The following is a 22,685-nucleotide window of genomic DNA, read 5'->3' on the forward strand; positions in this document are numbered from 1 at the left end:
ACAGTATATTACCGTACTGAGTACTCTTAGTTGTAACACAATATTTGTGTATCTAAACATAGAAAAGGTACAGTAAAAATATATAAATGGCAAAAAATGGTATACCTATATAGGACACTTGCAAGACTGGAAGTTGCTCAGGTTGAATTAGTGAGTAAATCATGAGTGAAGATGAAGGTTTAGGACATTATTGTATACTACTGTAGACTTTATAAACACTGCTGCACTTAGTTTACATATACTAAATTTATTAAATTTTTTTTCTTCGATAATAAATTTACCTTAGCTTACTGTAACTTTCTTTTTTTGAATTTGAAAAAATGGCTTTATTTTAACTAGTGGTATTGTCTGACATCCTATATGACACAACTGATTACAGCCAATTTCATGAACACAAATAAAATAGCAGTTTCCCTCATCGTCTCTTTTGTTTTCTGTTCGGAGAAATCAGGAGATGGGAGCATTGTGCCCAGAAACCAAAAGCCCTTCCGAGAGCTGCAGCTTAGAGTCCAGTCTCCTGGAGCATGCAGCCTCCTAACGTGTATGTGGTCACATATTCAAAGAACTTTATTAAAAAATATTGAGAGCAGTATTTCTATAGGAAATCCCATTAGCATTTACAACCAGACATGGCTGATAAAATTCATCTTGCTGTGGATGGTGAGGATTTCAATTGCATATAAAGGAGATGAGGCCTTTACATTCACTTTCCTTTAAAGAGGGGAGAATCCCTGGTGTAATCACCGTCAGCCTGCCTCCTTCCTTTCGCTCCGGTTGATTCAGGGGTCCTACCCTGGCCTTCTAGAGTGTATGCATCACTGCACTGAAAGAGAAATGGAAACATCTCAGGCCAAATACAAGATTTTGTCATACAGCCAACACTGGAAGTGGCTTTACACTTTCTTCTTACACAGAAGACTTAAATATATAGGCCCTCATGTAGCACAAATGCTTAAAATTTAGAAAATTATGAAAATAACTCTTCTCCACTCCTGAGGATATTTCATCTTTACAAAGTTGAAAATATAAAACATTAAAATAATTTGCCCCTTTTCCCCATCAACAGGAATCACATTCTCAAAGAATTCCTGCACTATATAAAATTCTGGGAGAAATAAATTTTGTTTCAGAATTTTATATAGTGCAAGAATGGCAAGAATGAAAATGCTATACATCCATCTGTTCCATTTTTTCATGGTTTTCACATCAAAAGCACCTGGAGTATAAATTGTGTTCAACACAATATAGCACTGGGGGCTGAAGAGAGGATGATGTCACTTGCGCATAACATCAGCTGAGGTGACACAGTCCTCACTGGCAAACTTGCCTGGCACTAGGGCCTCCCAAAGAACACAGGACAAGCAGCTGTGCATTCTCAAATAGCAAGACATGCAGAACACATCCTCACTCTGCTAGAAATAAAGAGCACACGTGAAGTACACTGACAGTAAGAACCTGCTTCTGACTACTGGGGCGAGTACTCATGAAGTTTCTGCACTGAAGGTGAAGGGGTAAGTAGAGAAATGGCAACAACACCTGGGGATGAGGAGAAAGACAGATGCACACATGCACACAAGTCTGCCTTGCTGCTTCAGGACCACAGCAGCCATCTGACAGCCCTGTCTACTTGCCTGGCTCAGAACTTCAGCAGCTGCAGTCTTTTAACTATCTGTACTTTCGTCTCTCCTTTTAAGGCCCAGACGTATTTACAGTTTCAAGTACACATGTCAAATTCTGAGAACCATTCTAAACAAGTTAACATAGGCTAGTGCACTGCACAGAGGCCAGTTGGTCCATTTTGGCTGTATGCATCGCTGAGGGTTGGCTTCAGGTCTGAAGCAACCAGAAGGTGTGAGCCTTCTCTCCGCACCACTGTGGGATGTGGTCAAGTCTATTCCCCACTGTCAAGGTGGGGCCACAGGAGAAGCCAAAGTGGCAAAAGTATGACTGGGATAGGGGATGTTTATTACTGTTTTACTTTACATTTAACATTTTCCTAACAAGATGGCAGTTCTTGTCTGCCTGAGCTGACTCTCGGAATGAATAAGTGGAAGCTGCCATGGAGCATCTTCAATTCCATGTAAAGTCACTGTGATCATAGTTTACTGATATTATTCTGTCACCTTCCCACAAAGACAGATACACACGTACACACACTAACACACACATGTGCATGCACACACACATACCTTCCACCATGGAGGAAATCTTTGTAACAAGAGGCACTTGAATGATATTTAGAGAGTTCCTGTGAAAAGCCCTTCCCTTCTTGGTGAAGTGGGATCAACAGAATAGAAACCAGGTGTTCAGGACTCTATCTCTTCTTGGGCAGCGGGTGGCAGCACAAAGCTGATGACTTCATTGTAGGTCAGGCTTTTCCACTCATCTATGAGAAAGGTCACTGCTTTCATAAGGGTCGGCCACTGGCTCATCATCAGGATCATGGTATTGAGCAAAGTAGGCATGTGCAAGGGTTTGGGCTGCTGTAATTCTCTTATCTGAGTCCAATACAAGCATCTTCTCCAGGAAGTCAGCACCCAAAGAGTTGGCACCAATAAATACATCTGAAAGTTCATCTTCAGGATCTAAGTCAAAGACTGAATATAGTTTCTTGCAGACTCTGAAGAGATTTTCTTCAAAAGCTCAGCCCCTGGGGTTCTAACCAGTCTTAAAATGAGCTTCAACTGATCAATATGGTCTATACCAGGAAACAGTGTCCTTGCAGTCAACAGCTCGGACATTATGCATCCCACTGACCCAAATATCAACTGTCTGGTTGTAATGCATCCAGTTCAGCATGATCTCAGGAGCCCTGTACCACCTAGTGGCTGTGTAGTCTGTCATTTCATCATCTGTATGCCAGGCCAGTAGAAAGTCCAGGATCTTCAGCTCACAGTCTTCATTCACAGCTGGATTACTAGGTTTTAGTTCCCGGTGAATTATGTCAGCTGAATGTATGTACTTTAGACCTCAGAGAATTTGGTAGATAAGGAACTGAATGTGATCATCTGTAAGCTTCTGACATCTCAACAATGTTGTTCAGATCTGCCCCATGAGATGGGTCACCAGATACACATTGAATTCCTCCAGAGACCTTGCAGGTATAAAAACGTCCAATAGACCAATCACATTTTCATTTTTCATATGTTTTAGAAACCACATTTCTCTGTAGGTTCTTTTGCCATGAATGATGGATTGAAATGGTCTGGATAGCTTCTTCTCTGCCACACATAACCCAGTTTTTGTGTTAAAAGCAGCACTCACGGAGCCATAGGCACTGGAGCCCACCGGGGACAGATTGTGGTAATGCTTGGGCACCTCCCAGATTGTCTTGTTCAGCTCCTGCTAGTAAAGCATGGGCCTCCCCTGAGACATTTTCCAGTGGCCGCTGCAGAGCAAGGAGTTGGCCCAAGGGGGCTGCCGTTGCACTAACACCCATTCCCTGCTCTTGCCCCCTCCTCCGCCAGGCAGGGACCTAGTACTGGTTGCTGACACCCACAACCCCGCAGGTTCCCGGGCACCCTTGGCTCCTGTCAGCTGCAGGGGCTGAAATACCTCAGTAATGAAGGTGAGCCCGGCAAAAGACAGGGGCTTGCTCTTAGGCTCAAGGCTGTGCCAGCCACTACCTTCCTGCACCCTCTCCCCACCGGCTGATTCAGGGCCATGTCACTGAATTCCTGCTTCAGCTGCTGTGCCTGCTAAGGCTCCTAATGCAGCTTACTGTAACTTTTTAACTTTAAAAACTTTGTAATTTTTTAACTTTGCTTCTTTTGTAGTAAGACTTAAAGAACAGATACATTGGACAACTATACAAAAAAATTTTCTTTATGTCATTCTATAAACTTTTTTCTATTCAAAAATATTTTTTGTTTATTTATTTTTTACTTTTTAAACTTTTTTTTAAAAAACTAAGGCACAGATACATTAACCTAGGCCTATGCAGGGTCAGGATCATCAGTATCACTGTCTTCCACCTCCACATCTTGTCTCACTGGAAGGTCTTCAGGGGCAATAATATACATGCAGCTGTTATCTCCTGTGATAACTATGCCTCCATCTGGAATACTTCCTTAAGGATCTGCCAGAGGCTGTTTTACAGTTAACTTTTTTTTTAATAAGTAGAAGGAGTACACTCTAAAATAATGATAAAAGGCATAGATGTATATGTATATATGTATATACACATACATCAGTTACATAGTCATTATCATTATCAAGTATTATGTAATGTATATAATTTTATGTGCATATACTTTTATATGACTGCCAGTACAGTAGGTTTGTTTACACCAGCATTACCACAAACATGTAAGTAATGCATTGCAGTATGACTTTATTATGGCTATGACATGACTAAGTGATAGGCTTTTTCAGCTCCATCATAATTTTATAGTACGATTATTGTATGTGGGGTTTATCGTTGACCGAAATGTTGTTATGCAGCACATGACTGTAATTATCTCTCTATTATCTCCCTTCTAGGTCCTGGTTTTTAAGGTAATTTGAAATATTTTTTTTTTGCCTTTCTCTCTTACTGACTTAATTGATTCCTAAGAAGATTAAGTAAGGCCGGGCGCAGTGGTTCACGCCTGTAATCCTAGCACTCTGGGAGGCCGAGGTGGGCGGATCGTTTGAGCTCAGGAGTTCGAGACCAGCCTGAGCAAGAGCGAGACCCCATCTCTACTAAAAATAGAAAGAAATTATATGGACAGCTAAAAAATATATAGAGAAAAAATTAGCCGGGCATGGTGGTGCATGCCTGTAGTCCCAGCTACTCGGGAGGCTGAGACAGGAGGATCGCTTGAGCTCAGGAGTTTGAGGTTGCTGTGAGCTAGGCTGACGCCACGGCACTCACTCTAGCCTGGGCAACAGAGTGAGACTCTGTCTCAAAAAAAAAAAAAAAAAAAGATTAAGTAAGATTTACCTGTATTGACTTTACCCTGGATATTAATTGGAGTGTCAGCAGGTTATTTAATTAAATTAGTTTATTAAATTTAATAGGAGATGATTAAATATTGATGGGGGAAAGGAGGCAGCCTAGATTACTTCCAGAGAAGGGATGGTTCTAGTGGAACTCATTGGGCAGCAAGATGACAATATAAAAGTATAGGAATAGGGAAGAGAAGAAAAGGACAAACAAGAAACGCTGAAACATATTCTTAACAGACTTAAATATTTTTATTTGGGTTATTCTCCTTTCTGTATTTTTCACTGACTCCTAGGAGATAGAGAAGTTTGTCAGTAGGGAATTTAATAGAAGAAAGGCAGATAATTTTGTTGGGGTCTATGTGCCCAATTTGGATCCATCATGAGATAGAATCTGCTCACATTTCTTAAGTGACTTGAAATATAAAAACTTTAAAGAAGATAAAAATAAATGTCAGAGACAGAATTTGGAAGAAATAAAAAATGGCAAGTTCAAAAAGGTTATGTGGGTGATTTGAACAGTTAGAATCATATCCTAACTTATATAAGTAGGTTTTCTTGTCATTCCAATTAATTACACAAAGTCTGTCACTTGGTTTTCCTATATTGACTTGATCATAGCCTGTCACTAACAAATAATTTTATTTATAACCAATTTAATCTGTAAATTTTTTTATATTTAACAATATTTACATTATCTCCTCTTGTTCAGCTTCAGTGGACTATCAGAATAATAATAGTTTTTCTTTAATAGCAGCCTTCCTTTTTAGTAGCTTTTATTTTAGCTCAAAATAAATGTATTTATTGCCCTTGCTACCTTTATAAGCAAATTTAAATTTTTAATACTTTTGTTTATTATTGCTGGATAATTTCATGTGATTTTTTGTTTCTTCCTCAGTAGGTCTTTCTTTGCAAGTATTGTTTATTTAGATAAGTTTGTGTGCATCCTAAAAAGCTCTTGCCTATGTATCATTAAAACAGGGTAGCATCTTCATTTTGAGTATGTAAATAATACTGTCTCCTAGATGCGAAGCTAGCTTGTGTTTGTAGAAAATAATATTGCCATAGTGAAGTACTTTTTGAAGTATAATTTGGCAACTACTAGACTTGATCTGTAGGTGGATTTCTAATAGTATTATGGCTCATATTATGTCAAGTATAATATTTTTTAGTTTTTGCTGAATTAATTATATTAGAAATTAATCTTGGTTTGTAGTTCTCCTTTATATTCTCTGTATTAGAGAAATTCCCTCTAAAGAATTATCTTTAACATTTATGTGAGTAATTTCCAATGTGTTTCTAGCCCTGAACAGTTTCCTATCTCTCTCCAATGTGTTTCTAGCCCTGAACAGTTTCCTATCTCTCATTGCCTTCTAAATATTCATATTTTTTTTCTTTTTAGTCTTGCTATTACTTCAAATTTAGGTTGTCTGAACTCTTTGTTATCCTTCTCTTCTGCCTCCTTGCTCCCAGTCCAGATACCCCACCTAATTTCCTATTTGTATCATTAGTATCATTATTTTCCTGGTTGGTAAAATTAATTAGTTTTTAAATTATTATATAAAGGTTTAGATTTGAATCTTGGATAGCTCTGAGATCTTTGGTAAATTAATCTCTCCAAGCTTTATTTTCTTGTCTATAAAGAAGGGAGAACAATGTTTCAAGAGACTGGTAAAAGGATTAAACAAGGTAATACTGGTAATGTGCTTACACAGTGCCTATCTCTTAGCAAATGATAGTTGTCTCATAAGTACCTATGTTCAAAAACTCAGTTATTTTGATACTTCTCTTTTCCAAATACTCTGTATTGCTTTTGTTCACCAAAATTTGATAATCCCAGCCTTATAAGATGTTCACATACTATGTTCTCTTAGCTGAAATCCTGACCCAGCCTCTGATTTTCTATACATTAATGTAAAGGCAGTCTTGCTTACTGATTTCTTTGTCTCCATACTTTTTTTTCCTATAATACATTCTGAGTATTCCGGTCAGATGATTTTTTTCTGACATTCCACATTTATTATTCCATGTATCTGCTAAGAAAGAACAGACAAAAAAAAAAAAGAATTGTTCTTTATTTTCTTATTTTACTTAGTAGAACTATCCATTCCATCCAGTTTGGTCTATGTACACAAAGGCTAACACCATTCCTCTTTCAGTGTCCTTCCTCAGGCCAGGCCCTCTCTACAACTTCATATGAAATACACAATGTCTCTAGAAGTATTTCCAATTTAATTGTATACTGCATGTTATAGTTCTTGTGTTACTGTTGTCTGCTGATATTAACTTTAATCATATACTGGTTTGTCAAAGCTCTTGTTTTATTTTTTCTGTTATTTAACTTCCTGATTAGGCAATTTTCTTTTCTCGAGTATAAATTCCTTTATACTTCGTATTCTTCATTGAATGTACTTTATTCTTTTGTATGTATTCAATTTCTTGGAATAATAGCACAGTTTGAGTTTGAAATTTATTTTTCAATTATAATTAATGGAAACAATGCTTTATTAAGAGATCAGCTAAAAGTCTTTTATTCAACTGACAGGCAAGCTTTTTTTTTTCCTATCCCCATAAATTAGTTTTACCAATCTTAAACTTTATATAAATAGAATCTTTCTTCAATCTAAGCTGTCGAATGAATGAATGAATGGAATTTTGCAGAAAATTGTATACTTTTGGCTTCATTTTGATTTTGAGATTCATCTATGTTCTGGTGCAGTGATCCCTAACCTTTTTGGCACCAGGGACCAGTTTCATGGAAGACAGTTTTTCCATGGACCAGGGGTTGGGGACAGGGGATGATTTCAGGATGATTCAAGTGCATAACATTTATTGTGCAGTCAAACCTCTCTGCTAATGATAATCTGTATTTGCAGCCACTTCCCAGCACTAGCGTCACCGCCTCAGCTCCACCTGAGATCATCAGGCATTAGATTCTCATAAGGAGCGTGCAGCCTAGATCCCTTGCATGTGTACTTTACAGTCACGTTTGCACTCCTATGAGAATCTAATGCCACCACTGATCTGACAGGAGGCAGAGCTCAGGTGGTGATGCAAGCAATGGGGAGCAGCTGTAAATACAGATGAAGCTTCCCTGGCTTGACTGCCACTGACCTCCTTGTGTGGGGCCAGGTTCCCAGTAGGCCATGGACTGGTACTGGTCCATGGGCCGGGGTTTGGGGACCACAATTCTGGTGTATATAAGTATTTTGTTCTCCTTTATTGCTGAATAGTGTTCCATTGTATGAATATTTTACAGTTATTGTCAGTTTGAGGGAAATTGGAATTTTTATAGTTTTCTTGCTGTTATTAATAAAGCTGTAACAAATATTCTTATACTAATATTTTTGGTTACTTATGTTTTCATTTCTTTTTGGTAAATACTTAGGAGTAACTTGCTGCATTGTATAGGAAGTTATATATCTTTGTCTAGACTATCAAAAAAATGATAATGATGCTATATTTTTCCCATCATATCCTATCAGGTGGCTTATTATTTTGGATTTGTCTCAATGCTAGGGATGCTTAATTGAACCAGTTGATTGAGATTTTTTTTGTGCCAGATTTCTCCACTATAATTTTACTCTTTTTTCCCTTTATAATTAATAATTATTTTGTGCAGAGGTACTTCACTGAACTTTTTGATTTATTTATTTATATTAGCATGGACTAATAGATTCTTTTATTCAATAATTTATAGTATGGTATCACTTATTTTAGTGCACAAATTGTCCCAGATTTGGCTCATGGCAGTCCCATCTGTGTTGATGGTGTCTGTGTTCTTTTGACATGTCTCATAATTCTTTGTGTCCTTCCTTACTTTGTAGTTTCACCTTGTACTTTCTCTTCCCTAGAAATGGAATCAACCATTTCTATCTGTCTAAATCATGAATTTCTGCTGATACCTCCAATTCAACTTAACACACACAAGGTTTGTTTTCATTTTTTCCCTTTCTGTCTTTGTAACTCACTTCTTTCTCAGTGGATAACCTGGCTCACATCATTCATAATATTTTAACTTATTTGATTACTTCTGCTTTGGGAGTCACCAGCAATTCCAACCTGAATGGATGACCTCTTACCCTAATCAGGCTCTAATATCCTACATCAGGTCTTCCTTTTTTGAGGATGCCCTCCTGACTCTTCCTCAACACCTTATGACAACCTGACTCCTTTGATGTAAGCCCTCTTCGTCTGACTTAGGCTCTGATACCCGATACTAGGAAACTCACTTATGTGATACCTTTCTCACTTCAATCTGCTTCTGACTCCCCATGACCTGAGGGGATGCCATTCTCATGCCACTTTGGCTCTGATACCTGTACTTGTGTGTCCCCCTGTAGCAGTACCCTTTCAGTCCACTTAGGTTTTAACATCCTACACTGGTCCTCCTACAGTGGTTAGTATTATCTCCCTGATTCAGCTTTGACACTTTTCATCATTTTCCTCTCACCTCCCAGATTCCATCAGAGAGAAATGAGCTTAGTGCTACTTTTCTGAAGAAGTCTTTTCAAAAAATATATAATTATACAGATTTATGGGCTACAGATGACATTTTTATACATGCATACAATGTGTAATGATCAAATCAAGGTAATTAGGATATCCATCACTTCAAACATTTATCATTTCTTTGTTTTGAGAACATTGTAAATTTTTTCTAGCTATTTTGAAATATACAAAAATTATTGACAACTGTAGTTGCCCTACTGTGTGCTATTAGGCACTAGAACTTATTTCTTCTATCTAAGTGTATTTTTGTCCCCATTAACCAATGTTTCTTCATCCTTTCCTTCCCCAATATGCTTTGCAGCCTTAGGCAACCACTGTTCTACTACTATGTACCTCCATGAGATCAACTGTTTTAGGTTCCCACACATGAATGAGAACATGTGATGTTTTTCTTTCTGTGCCTGGCTTATTTCACTTAACATAGTCCTCCAGGCTCATCGATGTTGTTACAAATAATAAGATTTCATTCTTTTTTATGACTAAATATAATAGTATTCCATTGCATACACATACCACATTTTCTTTATCCATTCATCAAGTGATAGACACTTAAGTTGGTATTATATCTTGGCTATTGTGAATAATGCTGCAGTGAACATGGGAGTGCAGTTATCTCTTTGATATACTGATTTCCTTTCTTTTGGTTGTATCTCCAGCTGTGAGAGTGCTGTTTTATATGGTGATTATATTTTTTGTTTTTCAAGAAACCTCCATACTGTTTTCCATAATGGCTGCGCTAATTTACATTCCCTTCAGCAGTGTATAAGAGTCCCCCTTTCTCTGCATCCTCATTAGCATCTCTCATTTTTTTCCTTTTTAATAGTAGGCATTTTAACTGGGGTGAGATGATATCTCATTGTGGTTTTGATTTGCATTTCCCTAATGATTAGTGATGTTGAGCATTTTTTGTATATACCTTTGGCTGTTTGCATGTATTCTTTTGAGAAATAACTACTCAGATCACTTGCCCATTTTTAATTGGATTATTTGTTATTTTTGCTGTTGAGTTTGAGTTCTTTATATATTTTTGTTATTAATACCTTCTCAGATGGATAGTTTGTAAGTATTTTCTCCCACTCTATAGGTTGTCTCTTCACTCTGTGCTTCTTTCCTTTGTTGTATAGAAGCTTTTTTTTTAGCTTGATATAACCCCATTTGTCTATTTTTACTTTTGTTGCTTGTGTTTTTCAAGTCTTACTCCTAAAATCTTGGTTCAAATCAATGACATGAAACAATTACCCAGTGTTTTTTTCTAGTAGGTTCGTAGTTTCAGGTCCTACATTTAAGTAGTCTTGAATCCATTTTGAATTTATTTTTGTATATGGTGAGAGATAGGGGTCTAGTTTCATTTTTCTACATATAGATATCCAGTTTCACCAGCACCATTCATTGAAAAACCTGCTCTTTTCCCAATGTATGTTCTTGGTGCCTTTGTTGAAAATGAGTTGGCTATAGATGCATGAATTTATTTCCAGCTTCTCTATTCTCTTCCATAGGTCTATGTGTCTATTTTTATGCCAATACCATGCTGATTTGGTTAGTATTGCTTTGTAGTATATTTTGAAGTCAGGTAGTAGTATGTCTCCAGCTTTGTGTTTTTAGTTTTTGGGTTTTTTGCTCAAAATTTGTTTGCTAATGGTATCCCATATGTCACATAGGCTTTTCATTCTGTTTTTTCTTTTTTCTCTTTTTTGGTCTGGGTTATTCAAAAGAATTTCCTTCAAGATCAGAAATTCTCTATTCTACTTGATCTAGTCTATTGTTGAAACTCTTGATTGTATTTTTTATTTTATTCATTGAATTGTTCAGTTTTAGGATTTGTTTGATTCTTTTTTATGATATCTACCTCTTTATTAAATTTCTTATTCAGATCATGAATTGTTTTACTGAATTTTTTATTGTTTATATGTGTTCCCTTGTATCTTGCTGAGTTTTCTTTAGATCATTATTATATATTCTTTTTCAGGCATTTTATATGTTTCCTTTTCTGTGAGATAGGCCAGCCCTCAGGCCCCTAGGTGGCATGTGTAGGCACCAATCATGGCCAATCGTGGCCGTGTACCCTGGGTGGGCTAGTCTTCAGGGTCTGGGCAGACCCTCTGAGTGCCAGCAGTGGTGGCTATAGGCTAGGTGGACTGGTCTTGGGTTCCCCAGGTGGCGTACATGGGTGCCAGAGATAGTGGTGTCAGGTCCCTGATGAGGCTGGTCCTCAGGCCCCTGGGCAGGACATACAGGTGCTGGTGGGCCAGGTGGTCCACTTCTCAGGCTCCGGGGGGGGGTTGTACATAACAACAGTGGCACTAGTGGGTTGGTCTTCAGGTGCTCTGGTAGGGCACATGGGCATGGGGGATATAGGCAGTTGGCCTGCTAGGCCAGTCCCTGAGTGGGGTGCACAAGAGCTGTCTGTAGCACTGCTTTTTTTTCCAGTGAAATATTAGGAGACTTTCTTAAGCTGTGCTGTGTGGCCCTCTTTCCAGATTATGACAAGTTCACTAATTGCCATTGGATATGTAACCTTGTTTTTGTTATATATTACATAACAATAATGGCTTAAAACAAAAAATAATTTATTATTTCTTTTAGTTATGTAGGTTGACTGGGTGGTTTGTATGCATCTTTCATGTGGTGTCTGTTAGGATGGCTGGGAGGTCCAAAATGGCTTTACTCAGATGGTTACCATGTGCTTGCTGGCAGCTGGAACTCAGCTGGAGCTGTTGGCTATGTGAGTATGTTCTTCTGTACTTGGCCCCTTTATGTGGCTCTTTGGGCTGTCTCACTGCATGGCAGCTGGATTCTAAGCAGAAGTGCTCCAGGTGACCAGTTGGTAGCTGCATTTCTCTTAATACAAATCCTCACATGGTATACTGCACCATTCTCTTGGTCCAAAGAGGTCACGAAGCCAATTTAGATGTAAGAGATAGGAAAATAGACACTACTTCTAAATGCAAGCATGGGAAAGTCATACTGAAAAAGAGCATGTGGGATAAAAGATAATATTGTGGACTTTTTAAAAAATATAATTTACCTAATTGGAAATTTCCTATACATTTTTGAAACTTACTTTAAAATTTGGAAGATTAGTAATAATCTTCCAAATAGTCTTAATGCCATTGCTAATGTTATTTGGATTTCACAGAAGCCAGTATAAAGGGAAATCCTACATTTAAAGGGATGAGTTTATATAATATTCTTGAATTATCTGTTTGAGTGATCCTGTGTGACTAATATCCACACTATTGTCTCTCTAGAGAGAAGACAAACTCAAAAAGGAAGCCTTTTAAGTGGTTGTAATTCTGATATCTACCATTAAAAAAACAACCACAAAAATAAATTCTTCTTTGTATATCTTATCAATGAAAAAAAAAAAAGAAAAGTATAAGGGGCGTTAGTATCCCCAATCCTATAATACTTAAAATGTCAGTTTTCAAGGCTTTCACATTTTAGGAACATACACAAGGAAGACAAAATTTATATGAATTTTCAGGCTATGTACTTATATTCTTGAGAAATGCATGATTTTATGTCTTTTTCAAAGACTTATTTACTGTGTATCTGGTTTTTTTTTCTGTACTTCCTAATTGATGAATTTTCCTTATAATATAAATCATTCCATGGATATTCATTCATTATTCTGCAAAGTCCAAAGCCCCATTAGAGTTTTATTTAATGAATATTAAGTACAATATTGGGACCCATTAATTGGCTCATATAAATCATATGGACAGGTGGCTACTTATCTGCTTCTTTTATTTTATTTGCCAGGAAGAAGCCTTCCATAATTTTTGAAATCTTTGGATTCCTCCATTTTACCTGCCAGCTCTGATGTCTACTATTGGCAAGCATAAAAAATATTGACAATATATGTCAGATTGAATTTCCTCAAATTTCCCACATAGCTATAGCATATGACCTGAAAGAATATTATAACAAGGACAGCTTATTTATATTCAGTGAATAGATTTCTGTATTTGCCTGTGTCTCCAAGAAAATAAAAATAAAAATTAAAAAACTACAATTAACTATAGTGTTAATTTACTGATTGAAATTTAACGTGAACTAAGATTTTAAAAAATTACTCCATTTACATCAGTATATCTTTATTTAATGCTATATATATGTCTCCATGATTAAGTGCTTGCATGGGTTTCAGAGGATCCCAAATCACACATATACATACACAAAATTGCATTAAAAGGTCAGATTTGTAAGTTTTCTTCAGAAATCAAGATACTTGCAAAATAGATTTCTACAAATACCTGAAAAAATAATTAATAAGCAGGCTGGTTCATAGAATATATGATAAGGCTCTAAAAAACATAATTGGGTGTTAACATGGCAAGTTGATATGGCCCAAAGAATAAATAATTTGAATTTTCTATTATGATTTTAACTATTTTGAGTTAGCTTTGTAATTCAATTTTTGGCAAATTGAGTTTTCAAAACTATAATACTCTTAGAATAGTATATAGGAGTCTCCTGAATGAACACTTGGGATATATTTATAAGTACTTGCCTTACTTTGATGCTGCAGCCCTTGATATGCATGGCTTTCAAAGAATTGGATAATATTGTCACTTTACTTAGCTTGGTTCTTCATGGAATATTTATATTAATATTTGGCCTTTAAAATATAGGGTATCATCTGACTTACAATTATTATAATAGGTTATACATGGCCATGCTTAAAACTTTTTAGTGATAACCCATTGTATTTAGGATAAAGTATAAAATCTTTGTGATTATGAAACCCAGATTTTTAAGTTAAATGTCTTTCTAAAGTTTTATATCTTTCCACCTTGATATAACAAATATGAAACATTAATAGGTTTGGGGAATTAAGTCTTTTTCTCATCAGAGAATATAATTTTAGGGCAATAACAACCAGTAAGATATAGATAAGCAATGAGGTAGCCTATAAATTTTAACTGCTGTGTGAAAACCAACCCATACTAGAGACTTTCTCATCATTCTTTGAGTTTCAGAAAGTTGAATTAGTTCCTCTATCTCATAAGATAGTATTACAGTTTATGAGCAAGTTCTAATTTAACAAATACTTAAAGGGCTACCTCTTTTTTCTTTTTTTAAAAACGTACCATTAGAAATAAGGGCTACCATTTTTAGTGCATTTTCCTAAGTTCTAAAAATATAGTCTATCTGGAGAATCAATCATGGATACGTGTAATACAGTGTAATGGGTAGAATAATGCAGGCATGTGTAAAACACAGTAGGGTAACTGATAAGTGTGAGCTTAAATTTTTTTATGGCTCTCTGAGAAAATCACAGAAAGTTAGTAGCCTTTAATCCTTGATATCCCACTAGAGTCCATTGAACTCTGTTTTAGTTTTGAGTTTCTTTTTTTGAGCCATTCTAAGAATTTATGAGGATTGATATTTTATGGCTTTGATTCATTTTTAGAGGTCTTCCAAAAGCAAAAAGAAATTTGCTTTTTTAATAGAAAATCTTTCTAATTTTGCAGTCACCATAGAGATCTCTTGGGCCCTTTTATAAAGTTGTGCTTTTTTTGTCATAGTGTTTTTATTTTTCCTCTATCTTGAAATATTTTGGTCTTTTATTATTCTTAGAATTATTTCATCATTACTCGTCAGCTACCTCCAACTATCCTTAAAAGTTTAAAATAATAAGAAAATTGAAGAATGTTGATAATTACCTAGAAGGGTGATGCAGTAGTTGAATAAATGGTCACTATTGCTTCATTCTTTAATTTTCTTATCAAGTTGCCCAAGATATTGTATCATCTTTTAAGAAGATAAAAAAAGGAAGACCAGAGACCCCATCTTTGTGGTCTACTTTTAGCGTTCATTGAAAACAGTTGGGAATTCAGAAATTTTTTATTTTTCTTTTTTTCTCAGAACTTTAAATTCTTTTTTTAATTTTTCTTTTCCATAATAGAAAATGTATGAAAATGGACACAATTGGCAAAAGAAGACTTTAACATTTATTAGCCAAATCAGAAGATGACTGTGTAGAGACAGCAGAACTCTAGACTAATGTTGATGATAAAATTGATCTTACAAGCACATTCTCAAGCTGAATCTTCAGATGACATTATCCTAAATGAATATCAATGAGTGAACAATGTATTTTTCACCACAAAAAGCAAGTAGTGGTATTCTCATTCAGTTAGTCATTTAACATAAAGGACTTGATCACACAATATTTTGCAGCAAGAACCTGGACTGTCCCATTTTGCTAAAAGGAGAGGTGACATATTCTTTAATCTTTTATGATTTTGTGCTCAGATTTATTTAATATGGGTCCTAAGTGGCAAATACTGAAGGTATGTATATTTACAAAGGTGATTAGAAGAAAATAGATGATACAGAAATGAAAAAAATTCATCAATTGGTGTTATGAAAATGAAGATATTTTTGTAATTATGGAACAAAGAAAATGGCCATTCTCTAGAGTTTCATCAAAACTATTAGCTAAGGTTTCAAAAAGTTTTTCGTATGTGTTGCATTTTGATGATGCAAGTTCAGAAAGAACCAGCATAATGATAAGTTAGATCCAATTAGGGGTGTATTTGACATCTGGAATCAATATTTACAAGTTGAATATATTTCTGGTTTATATATGACAATTGTTGAGTAGTTAGTTGTATTTAGAGGACATTGGATATATATACATTCAAAACAAAAATTTCAAATAAAATTTCACTAACCCTTTATTTTTACTTCCACAAATTATTCATAAAATGACTTGAAAAAAAAAATTACATGGTCCTCTGACCTAGCTGTTAAATGATGATGACTATTTTTTCTGGCATATGGAAAGTTAAGCTGGGCCTTGAAACATGTAAAAGCAAAAATTGCTAGAAACAAAAGGAGAACTGGACAAATCCCCAATTATGCTGGGAGAATTTATGACACCATCAATAGTATCATCTATCAATAGCAGATAGAACAAACAGAGGACAATAAAAAGAGGCAGATAATATTAACAGCAAGAGTAATAAGTGACCTAATTGACAACTATAGGACATTTCACTAGAAAATGACAGAGTACACGTTCTTTTGCAGTACATATGGAACATTAACCAAAATTGACAAAATAGGGCATGTAGATCAATCAACAGCTATAAAGATTTAGTGCAATCAAAAATATCAGATAGGTTCTGGGTTTTTTGGTAAAAATTGATAATCTCTCCTAAAATTTTTTTATGGAAATTCAAAGTTTCAAGGATAGTCAAGGCAATCTTAAGGAGTAACAAAATGGAAGACTTAAAGTACCAAATGTCACCATATTCTATAACACAGCACTAGAGTTATTAAAACAATGGTATTCATGTAAGAATAGGTTAGTTTGACAGAAGAGTGTATCCAGTGTGGTAGGCAGAATAATGGCCTTCAAAGATGTCTAACCCTAATCCCTGGTATCTGTGAATATGTCACAATATGAGGCAAAGGAACTTTACAAATGTAATTAAGGTTACAGACATTAGTGAAGATAGGGAGATAATCCTGGGATGTCTAGGTGGGCCCAGTTTAATCACATGAATCCTTGAAAGCAGAGAACTTTCTCTGGCTGATAGCACAATAGAGTTGCAGTAGAAGGGGAAATCAGAGAGATACCAAGCATGAAAAGGATTCTACACACCATTATGATGGCTCTGAGATTTAAGGGCCCATCTAAAAGGACTGGAGAGAGATCTCCAGCTGCTAAGAGCAGCCTAGCTTACAGTCAGCAAGGAAATGGAACATCAATTCTGTAACGAAAGTAACTGGATTTTGTGAACTTGAATGAGTTTGGAAATAGTCTTCCCATAGCCTCCTAATAAGAGCCTGGGAGGCAGACATTTTGATTTTGTTTTGTGATACCTGGAGCAGAAAAACCAGCCAAGCCAATCTGGATTTCTGACTTACAGAACAATGAATAGGAAATAGTAAATTTGTGTTGTTTTGAGCTGCAAAGTTTGTGCTAATGTGTTACAGAAGCAACAGAAAACAGTTACATCTAGTAACAGATCTACATTTATATGGTCATCTGATTTATGACTCATTTTTGGAGCTCAGCAGGGAAAATAATTTTTTCCATTCAATATCCTTATAGAAATATCACTGACCCCTATTTCGTAGCATACACAAAAATCCATTTCAGATATATCACAGATCCAGCTGTGAAAACAATAAAGCTTTTAGATGGAAACAGGAGAATATCTTCATGATCTTGGATTAGGCAAGGATTTCTTAAACAATATATAGGAAAATTTCATAAATTAGATCACTTTAAAAGTAAGAACTTTAAACATAATTTAAAAATCTGAAAGGTAAGTCATAGAATGAAAGAAGATATTTGCAATACATTTATCTAACAAAGGATGCATATCCAACACCCCAATTTTAAAAATGATCAAAAAATCTTAAAAAGGCACCTCACAAATAATATATGGTCAATATGAACATGAAAAGTTACTCAACATCAGAACTCATTAGGGAAATGCAAGTTAAAACTGTAACTAAATACTTCTACACATCCACCAGATTGGCTGAATAAAAATGATGCCATTTCCAAGTGTTCTTAAGGAAGTTGTACAATCAAATATCTCATGCTCAAATTGCTATTACCACTTCGGAAAGCTGTCAGTGTTTACTAAACTTTAACATACATGTTTCCTATAACTGAGGAATTTCAATTATAGATATAAAGTTTGCTTATGTTTATCAAAACACATGTGCACGGATGTTTATAGCAGTGCTATCTGTAGTAGTCTAAACTGGAAATAATCCAAATGTCTACTTATAGTATAATGGATAAGTAAATTGTGGTATATTAATACCACCAATACTGTATAAAAAGAATTAATAGCATACAATTAAACTTAAAAACATAGATGAATCTCATAATGTTCAGTAAAAGGTATCAGATACAAAAGGAATGCCTGTGGTGTTATTCATTTATATAAAGTTCAGAAACAGAAAAAAAATTAATGTAGTGTTAGAAGTTAGGTAGTGTTTCCTCCTGTTGTGGGTGGTGACTGGATGAAAGTGTGAGGGTAGTTTTGTTTTTTTAAAAAGCAAAGATTTAGACACTGCTTCCGAGCCCTATGTTTGCATTTGAGGAATTGGTGTTTTTACTCTTTTCCCCCTCTTTCTTATGTATATAACTGTAGTTAATTTCCTGTTTTATTTTTATCAGTTTAGTTATACAGATCATGTACACCTTTACTTGAGTCTTGTAGCTGCCGTCTAGGTGGATAGGGAAGGTATATGCATAATCAAAGGCAACCAACTAAGATTTATTTATGTGATGCTTTGATTCTATTGGGGTTTTACATTCTTTCAGTTAATCATGTTTGCTTTCTTGTCTATCCATTGGAGTTTACTTCTAAAGCTGCCTGTACTTTGTTGAAATTCAGATTTATCTATTTAATTATTTAGATTTGTGATTAGTTCTACAAAATTTATAATAAACCTGGGGTAAAACTTGAGTTTGGGAAGAAGTAATTACAAGTATATTTTAAGGTTGTAAATAATGCTGTGTACTGCAGATACCATTCTTCTCAAATTTCTCTATCTAAATTACAGGGTAAACTAGTGGTTCAGTATAGTTTTTTAGATACTGATGATGCTTTCTAAGACTAATTTTGTTCTCTGCCCACATTAGTATCTTTTCTGATTGCCTTGATGAAGTTAGAGAAACCTTTAACTGTGCCACCCACCACCAAAAATGTTTCACTTTTGCTTTTGTCCTTTTAAGGGAATTTATTCCAAAGCCAAAGTAGAAATAGTAGTAATAAACATAGCTTTAGAAATAATAGCAGAAAACATTTATAATGCATCAAGCTGTATTTTAAGCACTTTTTATCTATTGACTTATTTAATGCTTGCAACATCTCTGAAAGAGGTGCTATTGTTAACCTCATTTTAAACACGAGAAAGTTGAGGACCAGAGGTTATTAGCTAGCTTGCTGAAGGTCACACATCTATTAAATGTATAAACCAAAATCAAATCCAGATTGTCTAGCTTCATAGTCTGTGTTCTTAACCACTGTGCCAAAAAAAGATAAGGAGATTTAAAAATTAAAATTCAGTCCCTGAGTAAATAAATCTGAAGTTTTTATTAGTTTATAAAAGTTTTGAAGAGGCTAATGACTGTATTTAAATAGTAGTAATTTAATTCTTAAGTAAAAACTTTTATAATTGCATATTTAAAACACTAATTTGAATTTTGTAGTAAGGGATACAAATGTTGTTTACCATATTATTTCATGTTTGAAAGTCTTTTTATGTTTACCTTTTGTTTCCTGAAAGATGGGAAAAAGTAATTCATGGGCTATCGTAGGGGAGAGTAGTAGGTTGTTTTATAGTTTTATGTAGTAGTATATTTTTATGTGATGAAGTATATATAGAATTTTTAAATTGCTCCTTGGAAATTCTTGTATGTTTATAAACTTTATAAAAGTATTCAGAAAGCAAGCATTAACTGGAGACCATGGTATTTAAAAACCTATCAAGCAAATGCAAAATAGAAAAGAAAGTTGTAATGAATTAAAATAATGGCAATAATCAGGGATACTGGCTTTTAGCTTTTTCTTTTTTCTTGTGTGCCTATCTTATTTTTGTATTAGTGTAATGGGGGTCTCATAGATCAAGATAAGAGGAATTTCCTCCTCTTCAATTTTTTGAAAGAACTTGAGAAAAATTAATGTTTGTTCTTTAAAAGTTTGTTATAATTCAGCAATAAAGCCATTTCGTCCTGGGCCTTTCTTTGCTGTGATACTTCTATTAATGATTCAGTTGTATTACTTGTTATTATTCTGTTCAGGTTTTTATTTCTTCCTGATTCAATCTTTTTATGTTATGTGAGTTCAATAATTTATCCATTTCTTCCAGGTTTTCCAATTTCTTGAAGTGTAGTTGTTCATAGTAGTCTATAATGATCCTTTGTATTTCTGAGGTGTCAGTTCTAATGTCTTATTTTTCATTCCTGATTTTACTTATGTGGGCCTTTTCTCCTTTTTTTTCTTGGTTAGTGTAGCTAATGGTTTGTCATTTTGGTTTATCTCTTCATAAAACCAACTTTGTTTTTTGATCGTTTGTGGGGCTTTTATGGTCTCTCTTTTGCTTTGTTCTACTCTGATCTTTATTATTCTTTTCGTTCTATTAATTTAGGCTTTGGTTGGTTCTTGCTTTTCTAGTTCCTTGGTATACATAGTTAGGTTATTTATTTGAAATCTTTTTACTTTTTGATTTAGGCTTTTATTGCTATAAACTTCCCTGTTAGTACCTCCTTTTCTGTATACCATGTATTTTGGTATGTTGTGTTTCTGTATTTATTTGTTTCAAAAATTTTTTATTTCCTTATTTTTTTCCTTTATTGACCCAAAGTCATTCAGGAACATGTTTAACTTTCATTTATTTGTACAAATTTGAAAGTTCCTCTTGTTATTGATTTTTTTTTCTCTTTTTTTAAAATTTTTTTTTATTTTTATTTCATCTTATTGTTATGGGGGATACAGAATTGCAGGTTACATACGTTGTCCATGTACCTCCTTTCCCCCCAAGTCAGAGCTCCAGGAGTGTCTGATCCCCAGATAGTGCGCGTTGCACCCATCATGTAGGTATATATCCTTCCCTTCCCCACCCCCGCTTCCCGAGTCAGCACCTTCAAGCATTACCATTCCCCAAACAGTGTGCAATGCACTCATTGTGTAGGCATACACCCATCCCCTCCCCCACCCCCCACCTAAGGCTGATATCTGATTGGTGTCGTTCCCAGATGTGTATTTAGGTGATGTTCAGGGAAACCAATTTTCTGGTGAGTACATTTGATGCTTGTTTTTCCATTCTTGGGATACTTCACTTAATATAATGGGTTCCAACTCTCTCAAGGAGAACCATAGAGATGTCATATCTTCATTATTTCTTATAACTGAGTAATACTCCATGGTATACATATACCACAGCTTACTAATCCAATCATGTATTGATGGGCATTTGGGTTGTTTCCACATCTTTGCTATTGTGAATTGTGCTGCTATAAACATTCGGGTACATATGTCTTTGTTACAGAATGATCTTTTTTCCTTTGGGTATATGCCCAATAATGGGATTGCTGGATCGAATGGCAGGTCTACTTGAATCTGTTTAAGATACTTCCATAATGCTTTCCACAGGGGTTGCACTAGTTTGCAGTCCCACCAGCAGTGTATGAGTGTTCCTGTCTCTCCACACCCACGCCAACGTGTGTTGTTTTGGGTTTTTTTGATAAAGGCCATTCTCACTGGGGTTAAGTGATATCTCATTGTGGTTTTGATTTGCATTCCTCTGATGATTAGGGATGTTGAGCATTTTTTCATATGTTTGTTAGCCATTCTTATATCTTCTTTTGAGAAGTTTCTATTCATGTCATTTGCCCACTTTTTGATAGGGTTGTTTGATTTTTTCTTGCTGATTTTCCTGAGTTCTAAATAGATTCTTGTTATCAGTCCTTTATCTGATGTGTAGTATGCAAATGTTTTTTCCCATTCTGTAGGTGGTCTGTTTATTCTCGTGACTGTTTCTTTGGCTGTGCAGAAGCTTTTTAATTTAATCATGTCCCATTCATTAATTTTTGTTGCTGCTGTGATTGCCTTGGGGGTCTTCTTCATAAATTCTTTGCCTAGGCCAATGTCTGTAAGAGTCTTTCCTACATTTTCTTCTAGAATTCTGATTGTATCACGCCTAAGGTTTAAGTCTGTTATCCACCGTGATTTGATTTTTGTGAGAGGTGAAAGCTGTGGGTCCTGTTTCAGTCTTCTACAGGTGGCCAACCAATTGTCCCAGCACCATTTGTTGAATAGGGATTCTTGTCCCCGGAGTATATTCTTTCCCGCTTTGTCAAAAATTAGGTGACTATATGAGGATGGTTCTATATTTGGATTTTCTGTTGTGTTCCACTGGTCTGTGTCCCTGTACTTGTGCCAGTACCAGGCTGTTTTAAGAACCACGGCCTTGTAGTATAGTTTGAGGTCTGGCAAATTAATACCTCCCATTTTGTTTTTGTTGCTTAAAATTGCTTTTGCTATACGGGGTCTTCTCTGGTTCCATACAAAGTGTATAATTATTTTCTCTACATCTGTGAAGAATGATGTTGGTAATTTAATAGGGATTGCATTGAATCTGTAGATCACTTTGGGTAGTATAGACATTTTAACAATGTTGATTCTTCCGATCCACGAGCATGGTATATTTTTCCATCTGTTTGCCAGTTCTGCTATTTCTTTTCTCAGTGTTTCATAGTTTTC

At 35.3% G+C, this 22,685-nt stretch overlaps 1 protein-coding gene and 1 pseudogene across 12 annotated transcripts in view; one reads left to right on the forward strand and one right to left on the reverse strand.

Moving 5' to 3' along the window:
* GPHN (gephyrin) overlaps positions 1–22,685 on the forward strand; it is a 540,339-nt gene that overhangs the window by 74,867 nt on the left and 442,787 nt on the right. The window lies entirely within an intron of this gene.
* Positions 2,307–3,375, reverse strand: LOC138380689 (mitogen-activated protein kinase 14 pseudogene; annotated as a pseudogene).

Source organism: Eulemur rufifrons, chromosome 2 (genome assembly GCF_041146395.1).
Source record: "Eulemur rufifrons isolate Redbay chromosome 2, OSU_ERuf_1, whole genome shotgun sequence".
Classification (NCBI taxonomy): domain Eukaryota; kingdom Metazoa; phylum Chordata; class Mammalia; order Primates; family Lemuridae; genus Eulemur; species Eulemur rufifrons.